This window comes from Rhyacophila brunnea, unplaced genomic scaffold, assembly GCF_057557595.1.
Source record: "Rhyacophila brunnea isolate RB1 unplaced genomic scaffold, BYU_Rbru_1.0 scaffold_10, whole genome shotgun sequence".
Taxonomy (NCBI): domain Eukaryota; kingdom Metazoa; phylum Arthropoda; class Insecta; order Trichoptera; family Rhyacophilidae; genus Rhyacophila; species Rhyacophila brunnea.
Window position 1 is genome coordinate 24,981,650 of NW_028232752.1, and position 25,966 is coordinate 25,007,615.

Genomic DNA, 25,966 nt, shown 5'->3' on the forward strand with positions numbered 1-25,966 from the left:
TACTATCAAAAACAGCAATCTCATATTAAATTCACATTATTATTTATATTACAATATTATTATTTACTCCATTAAACTTGTGTATTTCCAAGATTGAACGTATACAATATTAACAAAAATGTCTTAAATAGTATAAATTATACTAGATTTGTAAATATAAAAATTTTATATTAACAATAGAAAAAAAAATGCCAATCTCGGGACCAGTCCCGGCATTGTAAAATTATAATCCCGAAATCCCTGGATCAGAATTTTGGCTCGGGATTGGATTCCCTACTACCAACTATAGTAAATCTTTGAAAAAAATACGACGCCCGGCGGGACTCAAACCCGGCATCCATGGATTTGATCCAATATATTTTACCAATAGAGCCACTTATGTCCTATATACCTACGATGAAATTAATTAGGATTAAAACATCTGAAGTGCTTCATAAATTGTGTTTATGTTGTTATTAATAATACGAGTTCATTATAAACTCCAATTCACAGAAAAGTCTCACAAAATGTATTTTTCTGTAATAAGTGGTCATTAAATTGAATGTACCTATTTATGGCGATTTAAGACGTGCTAAATCATAGTACTAATATTATAAAATTAAATATTGCGTTATTCACAATTTTATAACAATGTTTAAAATGACACTATTAATAGTATTAGTATATGTTATATTTATGTTCATAAAATATTTAACACACCCATTACTGTAATGTCGCCTTAAGTTACCCAGCCTAATAAACTGAAAATATTTCAGTTTGTCTTAATATTTTGGCTTTTTTTAGATTAAAATGTCATTATTTTCAAAATACATAATATAATAATTAATAGATAGATATCCTTGAGATTTCATTCACCTATCATAAATTATAAATTTGTAAAGAGAGCGTCACACTCCATTATGAACAAAATAGGGGAAGAGCTACAATTATTGGCCAGTTAAGGATTTTTTCAACTTTGTTAATTTTTTGTGGACACATTTCATTAGGAAGGTATAATAAAAATATATAATTTGTTAAATTGTTTATTTGTTTATTATAATCAATTATCAGAACATTTAAAAAAATATATTTTTCATCATAAAAAAAATAATCAAAAAAAAAGGCAGAAATCTACAATTATTGGCCACTTTTTTCAATTATTGGCCACCAAAAGATGCAATTATTGGCCACCCCAAAATTGCTCTAATAACATTATTTAAACAAAAATTAAAAAACAGTTTATGTAATATTATGATCACACATCATTATTAAGTGTTCAATCAAGTACTTAATGCAACTTTATCGTCATTTTAGTAGACATACGTAACATATTACCTAAAAATACAAAGATCACATTGAGTTACAGTGAGAGAGGTATATTTATAATTAAATACGTAGAGCTTGTTAGAAATTGATTTAAAAAATTCAAAAGAAATCTTATACCTACCTTGTAGAAGTTAACAAACATCTTGACGTAGCATAGAGGATAAATGAGAATCATTGAAGTTTTCCCACAGTCAGAACAGCATACAAAACTTTTTAGTAGAGGATTTTTGCGGAAGGAATTTTAGTTTTGAATTTTAGCGTGTTTCTTGTTACTGAACGTAAAGACTCTTCACTATGATTTTTCATATACTCTATTGCTTCTTTTATTCTTCCGTTCTTGTCTATATTTCATTCGTTTATTTTGATGCATTTTTATTCTGGAACAATCAACAAAAAAGTTTCTATTATCGGCCATCAAAACTACAATTATGGGCCAGGTGGCCAACATTTATCTACGAATGTCGGAGAAATATAATAAAAACAAAGATGATTAATAATACTGTTAAAACACTATTCGACTAATAAAAATAAATGTAATACTTTATTAATTAGTCACATATTCTATTATTAGCCAGGCCGGCCGATAAAGGAAAATCGACGTATTTTGGAATCAGTTATTGGCCACCATCATAATATACCTACCCACATATTTTTTCCAAAATATATGTCTAATGATGTATACATAAATTAAATACATAGATACTTTTGTCAATTGGATTAGCATTTTGTATAATATTAAATGTTTAACATACCTTTAAACAGATGTCATGTCCTTGTACAATTTACAACAAATCTCACTTATTTCACGGTTTCGCTCGAACTGTCAGATAAAAATGCGATTTTGAGGTTTTTTTGTAATGCTAAAAGTAACAGTTAGCTGTTTTACCAACGGAGGAACAATTGACGAGATTTCTTAACAAGTTAACAGACGGCAATGTTCATTTAATATCTTAAAAAACTAGATTTTATCTGCAAGTGGCCAATAATTGAAGCTGGCCCATAATAGTAGCTCTTACCTATATAGATATTGAATTGTAAGAAGCTGTGATAATGTATATAAATACTCATGATCATGTTGTAGATATAACACAGGGGTTACCAACCTTTTTTTACTCTAGAACACATTCTAAAATATCGGTAGGGTGGCGGGCACCACCTATTTTTAATCGACAAACTCCTTCCATAACTTCACATTTTCCCATAATTTATTTTCTTATATTCATAATTTATTAATAAATAATAAACAAAAATGTTTCAAAATAATAAAACTATTATTCAAATTGCATACACACAGAGAAATATATTTACTAAACGTAAACAAAGTAAACGAAAAACACAAATACAAAGAAAACATTTTATAAAAAAATAGAATATCAAGATGTCAATGTGATCTTTGGCATTGCATATCATTGGCCAGTGCCTCATAATTAGGAGAGTATGACAATAATCCTGTTAGCAAACAATCATAAAGATGCTCATCGGTGAGTCGAGATCTATTTGATTTTATTAAGTTCATGTTTGAAAATAATGATTCGCATAAATATGTCGAACCGAGAAATGATTCAATTTTATATGACGCTTTTTTCAAAAATGGGAACTTTTCTCTGTCCACTGTTTTCCAAAAGTCCTCTGATATTAAGGATTTAAGCAAAATATCATTCTTAAGCTCCAAAATTTCTAACTCTAGTTCTTCTGTCATACCTTGAACAAAATCTGCAATACATGCGGCCATTTCCATTACAGTTATTTGGCAAGTAAAAGGATTGATACAGAAGGAAACAATTGGCTCGATATCTGTAAACTGCAAAAATCTCTCTTCAAATTGTTTTTTTAACACTTGAAGATGCTTAATAAATAATGACCCATTTAATTCATTGTTACCTAGCATTTTATTCATATGTGGGAAATGCACGAGAGAATTGATCTGCAGATGTGATATCAACAAATCCAATTTATCTTTAAATGACTTTACAGAGCTTATTATTTCAGCTATGTTTTTGTCTTTCCCCTGCAACGCCAAATTTAAAGAATTCAATTTTTCCATGATGTCTGTGAGAAATCCCAAATCAATCAGCCAGCGAAAGTCAGCTAGTTCATCATAATTTTCCTTTTTATCGTTTATAAATGTTTTTATTTCTTCAATTCAACTCACAAATATTGTAAGAACCTTTCCTTTACTGAGCCAACGTACTTCAGTATGCAGAATAAGATCATGTTTTTTATCTTCATTCAGTTTTGCAAAGGAGCTGCTCGAATAGAATTGATTATTTTTGTAACTATTTTCAGAACGAGTACAAATGGCAATATTTTACAACACAGTTTCCTGGTGGATAATACAGTGGTAGGACATAAAGTTTGAAAATGATTCATCCTTCTTGCAGAGGGCAATAAATCCTTTGTTTTTACCTACTATTGCTGGTACCCCATCGGTGGTTATCACAGACAGCTTGTGCAAAGGCATATTTATTGACTTGGCGTATGTTATTAATGTATTATTAATATCCTAACCCCTTGTCTGTCCTTTCATAGGTAATATTTGCAACACATCCTCTTTTACTGTGAAGTTACTAAATACCATTCTCACCATGACTGCTAACTGTGCGGTGTCTGATATATCTGTTGACTCGTCAAATTGTAGTGAGAACCAGTCACATATTTCCAAGGCAGTCTTTAACTGAGTTTGTATGTCTATTGAAATTGCATGTATTCTTCTTGTGACGGTGTTATTTTGACAACAGTAAGTATTGTATTGCTGAGACAATCTCACGTTTGTTAGAAAATCCATCAAACAAACAATCAGCACCAGTCAAAAATAATTTTTTAAACAACTCACCATCAATGAAAGGTTTCTTCATTTTTGCGAGCATGTGAAAAATTTTGAAAGAAGCAATGGTGGCCTTTTCAGGATTTCCCACATGTCTAGTGGAAAACAGTCTATTGTGCAGTTCGACTTGATTTTAGTTGACATATTTTTTTCTTTCTTACTTCAGATTTAAGTGGATAATTCACATCAAAAGTGGCATGAATTGTCTGAAAGTGTCGTTCAACATTATGTTTTTTCGGCACTGCAATACTACTACCACACAACAAGCAGACGCATTTATTTTTCACATTAAATAAACAACAACGTGCTTCGGCGTTCATCGGCTCAGTTCGTGGCGTTCGTTCACTTCGGGTTTTCTGCGTGTCAGGCTAGCGTGAAAATTCTGTCTCTGTCGAATAGTGGCGGGCACATACGAATCGTTCCGCGGGCGCCATGGTGCCCGCGGGCACGGGGTTGGGAACCCCTGAATATAACATAATATAGCAAAAAATGGTGACGAAACCTTGTTAGATTTATCTATGTTGCCAAAATATGCATTGTCACTTTACTTACTTTAATATTATCAATCTCGTATGGTAACCCAAGGTAACATCACCGAAACGGTCGGAATTTATTAACATCGTAAAGGAAAGGTAAATATTATAAATATAAAAAAATTGGGCATCATAACATACATTGCTTTTCAAAGTTTTTAGATTGGTCACCTTTAATTATCAAGGAAACCGCAAATTCCTAATAATCTTTTTATGTTACTTAATCAGCACAATATTCGCGTAACCTTTTATAATCGTTATTAAAATTTTGTTATAATTAACATAGTGATACATAAATTAATTAAACTTTTTAAAACTGGTCAATTTAATGGTATCGTGTTAACGGCGCATAAAGGAGCCAAGTGTATTTGATGGCAAACCTGAGTTATATTTATCGCTTCAACTGGCGGCCAGTCACTTGCCTGGGTTTTACAATTAGAATATTATATGAACAGATTCTTTCATTTTTGAAGAACCGATGAATTAGAAAATATCCCAGTTGGGAATGAATTTTAATTTAAATGTACAAAGTAGTGGAAATTTACTGGAAATATCAGGAATCCAATTATTAGATAATCGAATTTTATGAAAAAAATATTAAGATGTTCTGTAGTATACAGAGAATAAATTCTATTCTTCGTGTATTTCCTTTGGGTTGTTTATTTGATTTGTAAAAAACTAATTTTGAGTATACAATTGAAATATAAACTGTTTAATAAATTATTTGTATTATATGATAGAAATATAATAATCATCGTAGTTACGTATTTTTACATTTGTTTATATTATGATTATAAATAATATTTTGTATAACATAAAATAGATTTAAATTCTAATGGATTTAAAGTTATGTACTATAAAATAGTTTAAAATAGATTTGTTTATAACCTTTGTTATATTTATTTATTTTTTGTGTTTTGAAGAAATATGTAAAGATACTAATAAAATAATATTCAAACAATAAACAATATTATTCGCAATAAAATTAATATACTATTGTAAGAACTTTGTAGGAAAAATATTGTTTGATTTAACTACTTTGATTGTCAATGAAAACTATATACGACCAGGAAACGTAACATTCTTTATACATACATGTTTTAATTTAATTAAGAATGCTACATTCTAAATCATATATATTACTAATAAGCAAAATATATAAGTGCCATGATCTACGTTATAACCAAAATTTTGAGACATCTTTTAGGCTTTAAGACAAAATAAGTGTAATTAATACCTTGATTAAAAATTACAATATAATATGGTTACAAATATTAACATTTGAATATTACTTTGCATTACAATTGCACATTGTTAGCAAATTTTGACGCGATTACACCGTTATCTTAATGTATTGGTACTTAACCACACCATGCAAAATGTGATGGATATGAGTTTCTTTCTCTGTTTAGTAGAAAATAGTTATTTTTCTAGATATGTTTTATATAAGCTTTTCAAAATAACGAATGTGTTTAATTATTATCGTTAACTCATCAGGACTTCATTATAATAATGAAACAATTTAAAATATAATATTTGGATAATATTGATTGATCTAATATAGACGAATAGCTCGACTTAATCTCGAAATCAGTTTTACTCTAAAGTAGATGATAAATTAATATAATTGTATTTTTTCTTATTTTGATGTTTTTTATTTTTAAATTCCTTTGTGACTTGCTTGCTAACTCAAACCGTTTTCTCCTTTCACCGTATGCAATTTTTTCTAACTGTTTGTAAATGTTTGATTTGATAATGCTTTATGTATATATGTATGTTAGAAAAAATCAAGATCATCCAATAATTATAGAACAGGCACATTAAGCACAAATAATTTAGAATAATCCCTGATTTTAGAGAAATGTCAAATTTCTATTACTCCATAACATGATTTAGAGACGTAAGTACCTACTTTTAGCAGTAACTTTACTTTTTTATAGAGTGGAGATGTGGATACTCTGTACCAGCTGAAAAGACAATTATTTCGTTCCAAATTTCTAGGTAATATATAAAATTGAAACGCCAATAAATATACTCATCTCGACTACAACACGTCAAAATTGTCGATGTGATTTTATTATCATTCAAAAAACACGCAAACTATCGGACATAGCATTGGTGAGACATTATAAAAAAACACCTGTTTGTCGTGTATAACAAATTTTACTCGACATGAGGCGCAGATATAATAGTAAAATGTCACATCGGCGCACGCAAGATGCCTTTTGTTACGGATATAATATTTGCATGACATTATATGTGCGCACAGAAGAGAGTTGCAACATTTTTCCCGTTTTTTGATTTATCACCATATTTCAGTCGAGACTTTTTATAGAAAAAAATCTCATTCAAAACAGTCGATTTAACTAATATTTCTGTTTTTCAATATGTCATCATTGATTTTTTATGTTCAATATTTAACTATTAACATATTTTTTTAAATACAATTTAGCGGTTTTACGCATGTAGAGAACACCCGGTTTTACCCACCACAAACCATGCTTGGGTGAGTCTACTTGAGTCAAACTGGATTAAGTTTAGTGAACAGCCTAATCCTACTACCTCTAACATCCGCCAGCCCGTCAATAAGGCAAACTAATGCCGGCCCCTTAAGCTTTGCTACCCTACTAAGGCATCGAAGCCATGGGACGATTGTTTTACGAATAAACACGACCTTAGTACGGTTTAAGCTTTAAGTGATCAATCGATAGATACCGCTAGGGCGGACATCGGAAAGAATGTCCAAGTATCTCAGTGAATTGACAATCAATCAATTACTCTGACTTTTCTAGTGGTCTTTAGTTGCACGATCATTTATATTTAGTTATTTTATTTTTTTAATAAATGGCAATCATAATTACGAGAATAATTTATTTGAATGTAAGGGTCTCTTTTCGTTTTAAGTTTTATGTATTTTCGGTTTATTTAAAAGAAGTCAGTAAGGTAAAACAAAGTTTACAAGTATAAAAAATATTTTTTTTAAAGTTATAATACTTCTTTAGGCGAGTTTGGGAAATCAGATCAGATTGTATTTTTGGCGTGTGACATGTAACACATAATTTATTTTTTGACAGAAAAAAAATGCACTCGATTGGATTCGAACCACTGATTGTTCGGTTATCAGCCGAACGCACTACCTTTACGCCACAGTATGATACTGCAATCGTGACGATTAATCAGTATAATATTATAGTTTAGAATTGTTCCGTTGCCTAGGCAGCGAATTTATTATTGTCGGCCATTTGCAATTCCTTACGTAAACAAACTATTAAACGTCAGAGTGACATTTGGCACTTTAAAAATAAAAACAACGAGACACCAGTATATAATTTAGTAATATAAGTTAAAGTGTATTAAAATAAACCAACGGCGCTTCAATAAGCGGCCCGTTTTTTTACTTGTGTAATTTAACAAGATAATTAATAAGTAGTCGAAAAATCTAGGTTATCACAAGTTTTTTTTTTGTTTTGTTTCGCCAAAGAAGAATAACTTCTATCGCGCGTACATAAGTACACACACCGATTTTTTCAAATCAAGTACATAAATAACGGTTACATCTAGGCGTGCACCTCCCTTACCTTACCTAACCTAACCAATCTACTACTGTTATCTGACCACTTTAAGTGTTGCATTGTACAACTGTCGGCGTGCGCTAATCTACAAGCACGCCATCTCACCACTCCATTGCTGCTATATGATAATTATATATTCTTATGATTATTTATTACAATTGCGATATTCGACAACGGTTAGGTATAGGTGAACGACCCTTTATTGTAACCTTACCAATCTACCACTGATATGACAACTGAATATACACGCTTTTTAAATTGTTACGAATCAATTTTTATTTATAAGCATATTGTACAAAAAGTCCTTTATTGCTTTTAGTCATAATAATATGATAGAATACCTCCTTTTTCATAGTTAAGTGGTACGTATTAAAACAATACATATGTTATAATAATATAAATTAATAATCTGAACTAGAACTTAACACAAACATCTCTATATTTACCTTTTAGGCATTAGCTCACCTCACGTATATCCTACTACCCTTAAACTTACAATAATTTAATATGTATCTACATATTATCATAATTCAATATGTATGGCACTATAACCCATAGAGGATCTTGGCCTCCTTCAAAACTTCCTCCATCCAGGACGATCCAGCGTCGATAGTCTCCAGTTGATTTATTCGAGCATGCAGGGGCGGTTTTACCTTAAGGGTTCATAGGGACCATCCCCACATCGTTATCATGCAGAGAATGCATAAAAAACGTCCGATATTTTTATCATTCTCATAATATACCTACTTAATTAAATGAATTATTTAATTTATTTCATCTATATAAACCCGTCGCAATTTTAGAGAGATATTTATTATTATTATACAAATAAATAAAGCAATACTTGTAAATTATGTAATAATATAATAATGATTACGCCGTATTAAAATAATTTATTAAATTAAATACGCAATATTTCACGGTGACACATAATATGTACAAATTAAGGATGCTCTGGCATCTATTTTTCGATGATCGGGGTCACTTAGTCCCATCCCGTTGCTGTGGTACAAATCTCTTTCTACAAAGTATGTGAATGCGTTAGCGTTAATATACGCCTACTAGGGACCTAATAGAATGACCCCATTGGTGAGTAAAAACGCTCGTTGTATGTTGTTGTTCAAAACTGATGATGGTAAATCTATAATAAATATTATTATTATTTAAGTTTATATTTTAAGCACGATTTTTAGATTTGATTAAGTAACGACTCAGATAATCATATTATTTATTCTGAAAAGTTACTCATTTCTTCATTAATAAAATCATATTATTATAAGTAGCTTCGTACGTAATGTACCTATACTAATATGAGAATGTAGGTAGGTACATACTTGTACATATATTTGATAATTAATGACTAAGCCCCACCAACTAGAAAGTCATCGAGCCACCACTGCGAGCATGATAAACCTCCCGTGGCGCAATCCAACCATCAGTTTATAATTATTATTTACTATACATTTAACTGTATTTTTTAATTCTACTGCTTATATGTAAGTATTCCACTTCGTGCGGTGAATAGGTGTTGCAGATGAAAGACGGTGGTAGTTGTGGCGATGGACAGCCACAAATACAAACAACGCCTACATAATTACCTTAAAATAACATAAATTGAGTGGCAAAACAGTAAATGCAAACTGCGTTTTCCTCTGGCATAATCCATGTGAATCTTGACTAACTTTAAAGTCTATTCTCTACATTTTTAAACATACACCGACAAAACAATATGCGTATTTTCCTAAAATGGAACTCAAACCAGCAATTCAAGAATTTATAAGTGGATATCCTAGGGTACACAAAAAAAATGTTATTTTTCGTAACAAGACAAAAAAGTAACAACATCGTCAGAACATAGAATCAAAGTTAAATAAAGAAAAAAAGAAAATCAAAAACTAATTGTAACGATTGCTTATTATATCAAGTATAATATTATGAACATAGAATAACTTGAGCAAAGATAAAGATATAATTGAAGTCCATCAAAAATACATCATTGTCATAAATATTAAAATATTTTATCACTAAATCAGTCTTCTTCACCTGGCATCCATACAAAAGACGCACATAGATTATCCTCAACCATGCCTTGACCACAGTGATCATTGCCTTATTGGCTTTAAAGTTATCATCGATGGCGCAGTTGGTTGGAACGAAGACACAGACCGTCATTATTGTTCTGCAGTTTCCTCTGCGCCACTTTTGCGGTTTGAACGTTAGATCAATGTTAAATTGGTATAATTTTAATATATTATTATACACCTACTGTAAATTAGAAGGATAGCACCATTAACAGAAAGTTATATTTTTTTAGAATTTTGGAAATCTAGAATGTCGTTAAAACTTAATTAACTTAAACTGAATTGATTCTCATTGTATAGATAGCCACATGTATGCCAAATCAGTTTACATAGAGATTTGGAGATAAAATAAAATTTAAATAACGTTAGTTAAATATTAAAATATGGTAATAATTGATTCAAAAATGTAAAATTAATATAATAGAAAAGATAGTTTATTGAATTATTAGCATGTGAAAGTATTTTATAACAAAAATTTGAAGTTATCCTGTCACTAGTTAGTAATTAAGGTGATTATAATACGTTGATTTAAAATACAAAAGCTGATTTCCAATAAGCAACGCAATTAAGAAAGAGCTTCAGAGAATATTGTGAAAGTTTATAGTTTCGTCGCATTTAGATAGAACATAACTTAATGGTTAAGGCACAAGGGTGCGAATTCAGGGAACGCAGTTCGAATCGTTTTTCTAGTGGTTATATATTTCACAGAAATGTTTTCAATTTATATATTTAAAATTAATATATTTAAGATATAGTATAGATAAATAAATATACATGAAGTAAACAGGTACGAACTTTAGACAAAGTTGGGTCAAAAAAAGCTTTTGAATATTTATTTTATTATTTACGTTGCGCAGTGAAAACTTTTCGTCCTGTTCATTGTTTGCGGCCGCTGGTTTATTCAAGTATTGCAGCTTAGTGTTCAAGAATTTCAGGAAATACCGTGCCATATGATTTTCATACATACTCCGTAGGGTCACATTGTGTTTGGGATACAAAACAAGACACGCATAAATTGTTACGTATAAGTACCTATGTATAAGGACACCAGAATATTATTTATTCATATCTCTTACATAATATTATAATATACTATATTAAATATACATAATTTGAAAACATATCATGCATGTATCAGCTGGATTCGCGCCAATATGCTTTTCCAATTAAGCTACGGGCATCTTTTTTCTACAAAATATTTTTTCTAGTGTGTATATGCATGATAATATGTTTTCAAATTATGTATATTCAATATATAGAATATTACATCTTGTGTCTTATTCGTTGAATAAAAAGAAATAATTTATTATAATTATTAGCAAGTCTAAGTACGTATAAAAACTAAATAATAGAGTAATCCACGACGTCGATTAGTAATTAAGAAATTAATTGATACATACCTTAATTTATTATACTAAAACCGATAGCCAACATTATAAAGTAATTCAAAAAGCATTTCATGTAACAAATACTAGCTTAAATCGTCATAATTTAATAAGATGCCCCTTAATTGAAAAAGCATACTGGCTCGAATTCAGTAGATACAAGTTCAAGTCTCGTGAGGTGTAGTATTTTGTTTTCAAACGATGTTGACATTTTCAAATCTTGCATCTTGTTCGTTGAATAAAAAGAAATAGTTTAATAAAATCTATTATAATATACACATAATCTATCTAAAACTATTTAAAATTACAAACTATAAATTATAATCTATATATAAAGTAATTTCTTCACCCTGTGGTAGTTTAATAAGGTAAATAACCGTAGAGTGGAGGTCACAATAAATTAATATTGTTAGTAAGACTTAAAGTACCTTTATTTTTGTCTTTTGTTCTTTCTAGTTTTAAAATATATTTATTTAATGCCCAAAACAGGTTATTTTGAGTTTACTTCCAAAGACATTTTAATTATTTCTTTGTTATTAATAACACCATGATTGAGGATAAAAGGTTAAATTTCAACATGTTAATATTTCGTATACATTAATTATTAATGTTGATCTTACTTCTCACATAGATATTAAATTTATTTCTAATACAATTTAGCATTGCTCAATACATTTTTTATCTTAATACGGAACCGACTCAAACATAAATTTAGTGTAGATTAATACATTTAATTTATACAATCTTAGAAAGTGTTATTTGATTGAGGATGTAATAGAAATTTATTTATAATAACATTGATTTCAATATTATAGTTACTTTTGAAAAATGCAACCTTTTATTGTTTCAATAATATAATTCTCAGTACGTTACCTATCAAAATTAAGTCGCAGTGATTTGAAAAAATAAATATTTTGTGAATAAATTACGTTGAAACGAATTAGTCTATTTTGTTCAATGAGTAAGTACACATTTGAATCAATCATACCACTCAGCATTAAATGAGTGACATACTTTAATATGTATGTTTTTTTGTCAAAACAAAAGAATAGAGTGATAATAATAATCATTTCCTCAATCATAATTGATTCAGTATGGTATGTTTTGATTTGTTAATTGCGACAATATCGCTTGTCCTCACTCAACTCATCAAGTCCGTCATAAAACGCATTACTTTGGTCATGAGTTCTTCACTCGACATAGTTAACCATCACTATACTCGAATTAAGTCTCTCAGTTCATTAATATAAACAATCTCTTGATCACATCGATCTCACCAGTACATCATTACCCGCGATTATAAACCTCACGCTGTCATCTTTATTGAAGTATTATTTCATTCTTGTAAGGAAAAATAAACCCTCGCCTCTAAACAATTAAGCAATATGTATAATTTTTATTTCCGTATTTTATGCAAAGTCTCGATAGCAAAATATAAGTTTGGAACATTTTTATTCGATTATGATTTTCTTTCTCTGAGTAATTGAAAAGTAGGTCAAAGGGCACGTTTATTTTCAACAAAAACAAGAAACTGGAGTAAGAGATATTTCAAAAAATAATATTATTCTCAAAAAAATATGTCATCACATTGTTTCTAAGGTTAATGACCGAAATTAAATAAAATTTATTTTTTATTGCATTAAGATTACAACATTGTTGGGTCTTCTTGATTGCGTGCTAACAAATTGAATAAACAAATCATGTACTTTTTCACCCCGTATTGTATTCATTGATATTAAATCTTGGAAATCATATAAATGCCAGCTATTGGGTAAAATAGAGATGGCTTAAACAATTTATTTTAACCAACTATTAATAATTACGTTATTACTTTTGATAAAGAAAAAACTATGTGTGTTTTGATGTGTTTCAACCAATTTTATTTCGGAAATATGCGAATAAAAATGTATAATTATTATTCCATAAAAAATATTATTAATGACATTACGTATTCTATGGTTGCAGGGTAAAAGTTCTTAATTCACGTTATTATGAAATTAAGATTTTAATGCGAATATGTGTAAAGAATTGTGCACTTTTTTGTGTATCATAGATTTTGTCACACGTAAGCAAAATAAATACATATTTCAATTTTTAGAAATAGCATAAATTGAGTAAATCATTTTAACTCTTAGTAAAATTCCTAATTCAAAGCATTGAATATAACAGAATATCAAAAACTTAATTTTACATAACTATTGTGAAAGAAACAAAACAAAGATTCACCAATTAACTTCTAAGCAAGAGCATTTTGAAAACTATGATTTATATCAAAACCGATAATCTCATCAGCAACAAAACTAACTTTAGTACTCCCTAAAACCATGGTATTTATGTATATAAAAACTAGGTATACACACGTCAAAAGGAATAGACATGAGAAAATCTCTACACAAGGTACCATGACGAACCACTGCAAAAGACAAGCACACCATATTATAAACCAGTGTGTTATATCTTTCACACCAAGGGGATAGTGCGAATGTTCCTTTAGGAAAATGGCCTGCAATTTCTTTTGCTTGGAAATTATTACCACAACCACGCATGGCTCAGGATCTCCTCATATCTTCAGGAACGTGTAGCTAGACATTTTTATTCTTTAACGGGTACTCTTGGACAGTACCCATACAAATTCAGTTATTATATAAATAATTCTCTTGCAATTTACAAGGTTCAGTTTGAATGTAAAGGCATTAAAAATATATTATATATCACCTACCAGCTAAATATATTCCTATAGCTTTTTTTTCTGCAAAACAAGGGTGACGAAGTCTGAATTGTTAACAACTGTGTCTCTTTATTTTGTATCAATTATAAGTTAACTTAGATACACACTTAAAATAAAATTGTATATCACCCATATACACCATTGGCAAAGACTCCATACTAAGCGATTATTTAAGAGCCACCTTTTTAAGAAAAATATATTTAATTGCATTATTATCAATTATAAATAATAACTGGATTATTTTATATTCTACAAAAATAATTTAATCTGCCAACGATATCTGTCATATTCATTTCTACATATGTATTATAAATATATACAGAACCATCTGTCAAAGGTTAAAAAAAAGTATGTCACCTTTCTTCAAGTATTGAATGTATTGGATTATTGTGCGACGAATGTCGGACTGGCCTCACCCCGTCTACCACAATGTAGGCAATATGGTTATTATTTCAATAGTCGAAAGGCGAAGTCTGAAACGATTGTCAATAACTGCAGCTTTGTCCCAAATAATTCGTGGGTCGGGATGTGAAGTCAGATAAGTCACAAATTGTCATTTTGAGATATAGCAAAAACAAACTTCAAAAAATTCCCCACATTCCCATAATTATAGTTATGTTTTTTTATGAGTAACAAATCAAAGTACATGTAATTGGCTTTCAATTATATGTCCTAGAAGTATTCTAACTATTTTGTTTCATTAAAATTTAATTGGTTTAAAAAAAAGGGAATTCACTTATCTGTATTTGCACAAAAAATGATTGACTTACCTTACTACGCACAAAGTAATATTATTATTTTTTCATGTAAATCCGACTAATATTAGCAATAAAACACACATTTTATACATAAATCTTATTGGTTTATTGAACAAAATATTATATAAATTTAAAATTAGAATTTTTATAACTTATTTTTACTTTAATGTTATTTAAGTAGTGAAAAGGCACACACACCTGAATATTATAAAGGTTCATCGTTATCATTAAACTTCAGTACGGATTTCTGCAATTGTATCAGGTTAAATATCCCTGACTGTCTCAGATGTCTCAAGTGACTCATAAAATTCTCTATAATAAGGTGAAATGTATGGAAGTAAGTCTATCAAATCTTTCGTCTTGTCTCGTCTTATATATGAAATTTGTTAAAATGCAGTCGTCTCGTCGAAAGTTATTTTAAATTTCACTATTCCCGGTTCGTGTTTGTTGAATTAAAGCCACTTAACATCTCTCCAAACAAACTTATTCCCATATGTGTCTATACGATACGAGTAGTTAAAACAATCTGCACGAGTTATTTCAGTGACTTGAAAAGGATTTTTCTTTGCAGTCTCGCATATTGATTTGGCCCAATCATGAGGATGTTCGATCGTTCCACCAAATGTCTTTTTTTTCTTCTCAATTATGCGATGGTCACTATCGCACTCCATATGTGTGTGGCCAGGGACTAAAATTTTTTAATCAATTTTGTTTCAAGTCTCAGAATGTTTCACTGCTATCATGCACACAGCTACGTGGCTATTTTTGTTTTGACCCACACATCTATCGGAATACATGATCACATGCTTAATATTATCATGTATCCCCTTGGTTAAGTATTTGAACAGGCATGCAGCGATATTGTTAGCTTCTCTATTAGCAAGAGCTCATGGCATACAAAGCAATATCCCTGGTTATTATCACAATCATGCACTGTCAAAATGTCGTTTGTAAAAAGCCAGGGAACTTTCAACAACTGGTGTGGGCATACATTGCTGCATGTCAAATGTAACAATTTGGGAAGAGGAATCTTGCAAGTACTCTTTATCACAACTCTTAGCTGAATATGCAAAGTCAGCTTCGTCATGATTCAATTCCTCACGATTTTTATTTCTTTCTTCATCATCGGTGGAATTCTTTATTTGTATATATATGTACATAAGTTTATCGCATTTTTTGCAAGTATCTTTATTTAGCCGTTTGAATGTTAAGTTCATGCCATGGAATATTTCTGCGTATAAACGAATATTGATGGGATTACAGCTAATACTCTTCAAATATTGAGAATACATCACAGTTATTGTCAAATGTGGCGGTAAGTATTTTCTGACAGTCACATATGTGTCTTTGCTATTTGCCTATCTTGTTCGCTATCTTTGTTTTTAGGGATATTTTTCCTCTTGCATCTTCTTGAATGAGTATACCGGAAGCAGTCGCACGTTTTTTTTTCAAAACATGTTCAAAAAAATTGTGACTTTCACTTAATGTTTTTAATGTACAACCTTTACAAATTGGTTTCCGTAACAGTACAACAGTCAAGTAATATTGAACTGTTACTTGGCGAAAATTATGTTTTCCTGGCTCGCTTTGTCTGATACGACTTTTTCCATATTCATAACTTTCATTATAGGTACCTACATTGTAACTTTTGCCAGTAATTCGTGCAACTTCTTTATCATTTCTGGAGGCTTTTGTATCATTCTTTAAGTTACGTTTTTTTGGTGATTATTTCTTCTGAATCGAGAACGAGGGTCATAGCTTAAAACAACGTTGTGGTGTGTAATCGTGGAAGCATTATTTAAGCATGAAGGGTGTGGTTCTTCAATGTTTCAATTCTTGAATATTAAAATCAGGATGTTTTATGCTACCATATGAATCGTCAACATACAAGTTATTGGAGTGTGTGGTTGAACCTAGAAGCAAGATTATTTGTTTGGATATTGTTTACGTGTTTTTAGAGTTAAATAAATCAAATTCGATAAATTTGATATATTTTTTATAATACACTAATAATACACATACTTATTTATATAAGTCATAATTTATTAAAATATGACTATTTTACTAACGTTCTGTTGTTATTTTTTTTTCAAAATTTCTCAAAACATCTTAAAAAATTCGTTAGATTCGCCAAGATCAACATGGAGTAGGTATGACGTTTGAAGATAAGCCAACCATGAGTAGTAAGGTAAGTCACACAAAACGTTGACTTATCTGACTACTCATGTGACTTAACTGTGTACACACCCCGTACAATAAAAAATATGTTTTGACTGAAAATGCATCTCGCTAATGGTGAGACGTACGACTTATCTGACTACACAGAACGAAAGATTATTTTTTTTTTAGTATAGTGGCATTCATATCTCATTTTTGCTGTTTTGTGACTTACCTGACTACACATCCCGACCCACGAATTAACAATAAGATAAGTTAAAATAATAATTTCTATGGCATTTAATTGCATATAAATATATAGATTGTTTTTAAAAACAAAAATGATTTTATCCAATGTTTTTTGATGTGTATCAATGAGAAAAATACATAATTTAAACTCATTCCTCAATTTTATATCGTCAATCAGCTATTGAAATTTTATCGATTTAGTGAGTCGTCGTCATTAGTGTGTTAGTGGTTTATCAGTAGTAATATCGTATTATTTTCTTATTTCCCATAAGTATACCTGACAATGTCCTATTTTTCTCTGATCTCCATAGCCTACCTCTTTCCAAAAGTCACACTTCGCTACTTATATATACACATACCTACCTACAAACACATTTAATAACTTTTCTATTTCAACTATTATCTATTCATTTCTCAAAGAGTAACCAATGTTAGTCAAATTTATGTGGCAGCTCGATTCTACTTACTGATATAAAGAGTCCCATCTAATCTTTGTTTTACGGTCAAGTACTATTAATTTGTCAATCTTTTTACACTTTCATTCAACTGCTTTCCATTAGACCCACATTTTCTCTTTTTACAACACTTTTCGTAATACAACAATTTGTATACAACTAAATCAGATACAAATGATAATGTAATTATAAGAACCATTTTAATTTCAAAATCACTTTTTGTAGTTTTTGTCGATGGTAAATAAATATCTTTGATTCAGTAAGTATTTTGTTTGAAACTTTGAAATATGTCATAATATAATATGTTCGACGTTTATGCAAATCCAATCCTATAATAGTATTATATAAAAGTTTATAGTAATTTTGTACATTAATACATAATCCTGTTTGTAAAAATAGCATAATATTTGATTTACCAATATGTATTGATTTTATTTACTGAAATAAACTACGTAATTACGTGTGCTCAGTGTATTGTAAAATTTGTTTCTTATCCCACCGTCTTTGCCGAAATTAGTTAAACGAAAATAAATCATTGTCTTATTATAAATTGTAAAGAAGTATAAAAAGAGATATTGTCATCAACCTGTATCCGTTAATATGGCTCAGTAATAGAGCATACGATTACACATCAAAAAGCCAGTGGTTCAACTACTCGGCAGAGTTTTTTTGTTTTATTTTTTCGATTTCCGTATTGCCTGTGATGGTGTGTCGTTATACTTCATATATTGACTAGAAATTGCTGCACTTGTGAAAAAAAACGACTATAAAACGAATGCTCTGCACCAAATATGAAGGAAACAAATATGGAAGTTCTGATGGAACTAAAAATACACTCGAAATTGAAGGAAGTTTGAATTTTGAAGTACTCAGAATTAAACGAACATAAGTGACTTGCAAACGAAAAATGAGTTTGAGTCATTTTTGCATCACCGTTTTACGTGTTTATTCATGAAATAGTGCTCAAATAATATAAAACTGCTTTGTATGATCAGATTATAATAATTGTAGTATTTTATTTCCAACACTAGAAACCGTTTCATGAACCAGATAATATCTTCATAAAATATCCTTATTATTTTCATAGTGATATAATTATACCGTATACAATTATTTTTTTTTTTGGCTTCAATTTACTGTCTATCATTAAATTATGAAAATATTATTAATCATAAATAAATATAAATGTCAAATTTTGTGGAATATGACAAAAGGAACATTTGATATTGTGACTTTACAGAATAATTAAAATAGTTTCTATTCATCATTTTCCTGAATATCGTTACTCTAAATTAATAGAGATGAAGTGCTCAGTTCAAACCAGTCTCCGAGATTCCTGAAGCTCATCTTTTGTAAGGGGTTTCTTTGCTGGAGATTTTTTTCTTGAATACATGTTAATAGAAATTGATGTGGCCAAAGTTGTCTGTTTTACTTTAAAATTTCTAAAAATATTTTTATTTTTATCCGGCTGTATGCCACAAACGCAAGTGTGTCAAAATTAAATGAGCGTGTATACACGCTGTGCTTTACACTCATTATAACAACCTCAGTCGATTTTTGTTTTAAATATTTTAATATAATAATTGTGCTACATACTGCCATCTCGAATATGTAGTTTTATGATACACTTTTAATATATTTCCAAAATATATATGTTTATAGTTTCATATCAATTTGTGACCCACCGGGTACTACAGGTAATGGTTTAAGTCAATTAACTTGATCACTGGTACTCTTAAATGCATTGAATTTTTAGTAACTGAAATATTATTACTATGAAAAATTTCTTAAAATTTGTCTAAATCGGTAACATTCCCTTAAAATTATAAAAGAGTGTCGAAGGATAAATTTAATGCTACAGAATTTCCAGTTCTTGTCAGTACTCTGGATAAAAGTCATTCCTCGTTATCTTATATTATTTCGTGTTATATGTGGAAACCGTAAAAGTCATTGCCTGATATAACTTTGAGATTCACCACGGGAGCCGCATATTAAATGTACGTACCCGGTAACTAGCATGGCATCGAAAACTGTCACTACGTGAACACATATAGGTACTGCTAAAAATAATATCGTATTCTTAATATTATAGTATCACTTTCTGTGAAACAAAAATAACTAAAGATTCAATTAATATTTATTTTATTAATACTATAGTAACCTATTGCGAATTTAATGGAATTAATTAATGAGATATAGGTATGTATTATGATATCAGTCTTGAAAAAGTTATTATTTAAACAAATAATATTCAATAACACTCTTATATGATATCTCCTTTTTTATATATAAATTCCCAATGCGTTCCCATTGTTCCCAGAATGGACGATTTTACACCTCCTGAGTGTATTATTTTTATTATTTATAAATTACCAATGATCTATTATTAGATTTTTTTAGATTAGACGATCTATATGCTTATGGGGTGAGGTGTATTATATTAGTGATAAGGTAGGGGTTTTTTTTACAAAAATCTTAAACTATTCATAATTTGTTTGTTATACCTATTTATTATTGTGATACCTATATTCAGTATTCAATAAAAAAAAAACTTATTAATTAATAATTATTCTAATCAATGAATGCGATAATAAATTTGTTCTTGATAAAAATGATTGTATTTAATAAGCAAAATTTGGATCACATTGTTAACAGCCCACGTGCGCCACGTAGGTTAAAATTGAGATTTTATGGCATAAGCCTGGACATTCCTTAAACGTTGTAGATAATCTATTTATATATTTTTGAAGCCTTAATTTCTCTTATATATTAATTTTAAACATTTGATGACTGCATAAAGTATTTTTACCACGTTTTTCTTAGCTCGTATTCTTGTTTGTCCGGTGGTTGTTTATCCAGTACAAATCTTGTAATCAATTTTTAACTAATTTCCCGACTAGCTAGACATTTGACACCTTTAGAATATATCCGAACACGATGCCAATGCATTCTTTTAATACTTTTAGCCATCTTTAAGTAATTCAGTTAATTCTGTTTTGTATGAAAAGTGATTTCGGGAGAAATCCGTAATCCAATCCACTATTATTGGTTGCTAAGGGGGTGGTCCTAGCAACTAAATTATTGATATATACGTGCGTTACTATGTAAATCAAAATGACATTTCAGTATTCTATAATTTGTTTGTTTGTTGGTGGCAAAATAGCAACAAAATAATTTGTTGACAATTGCCTTATTTGTCCTAAATTATTAATACATAGAATTGTCTTGTTTATATTAGTCAACAAAAAATTTAAAAACGTGGTATATAAAAAGTTCTTTTTATCTTATTATTATTACATAAAATGGAAATAATTTAATGTTCCTTGGGCGGCCCGGTACCGGTCCTCGGACTGGGCTTGGAAACTACTGCTATAGACCATTCAAGTTCATTTCCAAACGCACACCCATCATCCAGGTATCTTTATCCCAAGCTCTCTCCTTTCAGACTGTCACACTCAGCCTCTCTCCGCCTTTTTTGATGTTATCACCCCATCTCCTATAGATGCGTCTCAGAGGCCGAGTACCTACAGAGGTTCCCATAAACTTTATAGATCTCATCTAACAACGTAACCATTTGAGTTTACGCCCTCAATAGATATAAACTATAATAGTGGGCTTAAATAGTTCGCAAAACTCAGCATTCGTAAGGATTCGCCACCTTTGATTGTTAATAATCGATCCATGTATTTTTCGAAGAATTTCGTTTTCGAATACTTGGATAACCTTCGTATTTCGTACCCATACAGAGCGATTAGTTTCGAGGTCACGTTGTATACCCGGATTTTTTTCCAAATTTTATACATACTTACATCATAATTATTTTTATAGAAATAGTCGGCATATCGTCGGAAAACTTTACTGTTAAAACCCCTGATGTGACAATTTTATTAAAATGGGTTTGGATATTATCTCTTCATGAATATTACACCCTTAATGTTCTATACGCTACCAAAATTTACACATAATTAGTTATGGAAACCTCCGAATAAACACGTCTCATTTTACAGCAATACATCACACAAGACACAACACGATACCATACCTAATAGTTTAAATTTTCATAGTTATCATATGAAAACCATTATAAATAATCCGTTGCTACGATAAATTAAATAGTTTACTTAACTTCAGAATCTACTTTCATTTTTGTGTTAATAGAATAATATTGAGAGACAAATTTGTCTCTCTCGTAAAATTTCAAAGTCAAAAATTAAAAAAAACATATTTTTCGGACGTCACTCTTCACATATGCATCGATAAACCCTTAATCCATACTAGCGCATTTTCATTAGCTGATTGGCATACGAGACACCGGTCTCAACTATATACTAGGCAGTTTGGATTTCTCTACACTCACATAAAAAAGTAATGTATCATGTTCGATTCTGAGAGGAGCATAACATGAGCCTCCACAAAGTAGATGACGTATTAAAAGAATATTGCTTTTATAATAAATGGATGTTTATCATTTGCTCGTTCTATTAGATCCATACCCTGGCTCCAAATACCCATTGAAAAATAACCTGTAATTTTTCCAGACTCAGGATTCGAACACGAGACCCACGACAGTATTTTTACGACACGTGAGATTCTTCAACTATGGGCACTGAAATTTACATTTGATTCTGAGAGGGTTATAATAATTACGTATTGACAATACTTTGTAGGAGTGTATAGACTGCGAGGTTATGTGTTTTAAAAAAGGAATATTTATTGTATAATTCCAAGTCATTATTGAGTGAAAAGGGTGGGATTTTTTTATGGAGATGGAGAAAATGTTAATTGATGTGGTATTTCTATTAATATTTTTGATTATGATTTGCCAATCATGAAAAGTTGGTTTTAAACATAAATAATTTATTTCTTAAACCAAATTTTGAAGGCACGTTGAGTTCTCCTAATGTAGAAGGTTTGATACGAATTCATAGATAACGCTGCTATGAAAACATTAATTCAGAATATTTCAATTTTTACGTTTTAGATGCATATCGGTAAGGAATTTAATATGAGATTTTTTTTAAAATTTCAAAGCTAGCAACAATCGCACCTGATTGATTTTTCAGTTTTTATTTTTATATGCCTTAAAATATGACTTATTATTTGGACTATGCCACTGAATTGAGAATTACGACGGTAGTGCTAGTAGAAGGCGTCCCTATAAAAAGGGTATATATTATAATGCATTCGTATCAAAAGTGCTTTTATTGTATTTAAAGGGCCTATATAACAGTATACATAGCCTTGGGAATTTAATTTTCATAATATCGCCACACTTTTATCAAAATTCATTCGAAAAGGTCAGCTAACCTGGAATAGGAGTCAAAATACCGATGTACAATTTGGTAATTAAATTTTGTATGTTTTTATTGTTTGCTTAATAATTACGTGTTAACTTAAAATACCATTTTTTAAATAATAAAATGCTTATCTTTCAAAATATATACATATAACATCAAAATTGTTGTATTTATTTCGCTAAGTGTTTTTAATTTCTCCAGAACATTTTTGTTTTTGCATATAGACCCTTTTTATAGTGACGCCCTCACTGGTATTGATTATATTTTTATCGCAACACAGTAATCTATTTTCAATGAATGAAAATTATCTTTTGCACATTTCGTTCAAATTAATACTATTTTTATTTAAATATGTAATTTTCCAAAAAAAAATACCGTTGTTGCTTTCAAACTATGAGCAATAAGTAGTATCGAAGCTTACAGTTAAGTGTCATGGTCTAACTCTAGTGCCCCTTGGCCTTAAATATATATAAATAATGAAAGTTATAAAAACTGTAAGTTACTTTACCGACTCTGCAACTAAATTTCGTTTCATACCATTGATTTTCAAAATACTAGTAAGTTATTAATTCTGTTGATCGATCGTTTGCGTAATAATCATTATTTTATACTGCAACTTTATGTTTTTCGGATAGTGGAGCGCTTGAATATCTCAAAATCTACGTTATAAGCATGCTAACAGCCAATATAACTTAATAATAATAACACGGCAGCTATAATCATAGTCGGACGTTCACTCACGCCATTTACCCGTCGTTCAAGTCACGTGACAAATTACTTATATAGCATGCATAAATGAAACCGTACGGGATAAGTTTCTAAACACATTAATCGAAGGCATTTTATATTATATTTTACTAACATAAACAAACTATTTTTTAGCTAAAATTTGTATTTTAACATTCTTTAAAATACTTTACACTAAAACACAGACTTGATCCTGCGTCCGTCGGATTTCGGACAGAGACAAAGACGGCTAATATTCCGAAACTAAACGGCATAACGGCAGTATTCCTATAAAACTACTATACGCAAACATATAACATTTTTATTTAATGTAAAGCCTTCGTTTATTAGATTTCGACCAATGTGCTTCACCAATTTAGCCACCAACCTAATTTCTTTAAAGAATTATTAATAATCATATCCTTGTTTTTTTGTACAAGGTGGTTGTTAGTAATTTTTAACAATCACAAACACCCAGGCTTTGAGAAAAACACATAAATATTGTGTCTTCACCGGGTCAAACCCAGAACTCTCTGGTGAAACTAAAGGCCAGATCCTTACGCAATGCACCACGAGAGCCGCCATCCCCATCTAATAATGAGGAAATTAAATATTGGTCATGTATGTGAGTCGTTTCTCGAATTTCGCTAATATTGGCGATCGGTTTTTGTAATTTGAATCAAGCTAATAATAGTAGATATGCACCTTGATTCACTCTAGTTGTATTAATATTAATTAATTTTGTCGTAATTAGGTAGAACGCAAGTGGCCAAATTGGTAAATTACATTTTCTGGAATCTAATGGATGCAGATTTTACATAATATATAATATTTTTTATGTGTTAAATCAAAGAAACCACTATGCCGTTGAATCTCGGGATATTAGCCATTCCTGTCTCTAATAGTCTATAGATCTGTGATTCCTCATTAAAATTCCGGGCAATCCTACAGCTCCGCGATAATTCAAAAAAGCTTACGTAAAAAGTTTGTCTGAAAACATATCGGTAACTGTGTATATTTTTAACATGACTTCAGTTTATACTCAACTGAGCATTTTTAAAGCTTAGTTTGATTACTGATTATAAATTATGATGCATTTAAGTATTTATCGAAGTATGTAATTACGTATATATCGAACGATAGTTCTTAAAAAAGGGATTTTATAGTAAAAAGCAAGACTTTGGCACTAAATGTCGAGTTCAGATGGTAGTGCTGGCTATTGGCTTACTTTTAATCCAATACGATAACCTATTTGCAGTAAATGAAGATTTTCTATTGCGTATTTGGTACATATTAGTAAGCATCTATTACCATTTTTTCAATACAAAACAATCGTCATTTACTAAAGTCGAAATTCATAGTTTCGTTCTATGGTTTAAATACAGTGAGCCTTGAGCAACAAGGAAGTATAGAATAAAAAAAATGAAGGAATATTGGTTTCAGTAATATTCACGGCCTATTATGCAATTTTAATTTAGTGTTTGTCAAAGCGCTTAAAACTTTATAGGTACTCACCATTATAATAATTATTTTCTAGAAAATCATTTATGTATTGATGTACCATTATTATTATTCTTCAGTGTACTTTATTGTCTAGCCCAATAGCTTTGAACAATGTAGAAACGTATGGAAGTACACATGTTTTGATAACTGGTGTATGAAAAAAATAAGTTTTTTTTAAATATATTTTTAAATTCCATGGATCTCAAAAAATTATTATCATTTTTTAAATTATTGAATCTGTATACAATTTGGTAATATAATACTAAACGGTATCATACATGATGCTTCAAGTGTTCCACCAACAAAAATATGTTGAAACATACTACTCTATAGTATATTGTCTTTGTAGTTTATAGAGTCTTTACTTATTTTTTTAAATATTCACGTATTCAT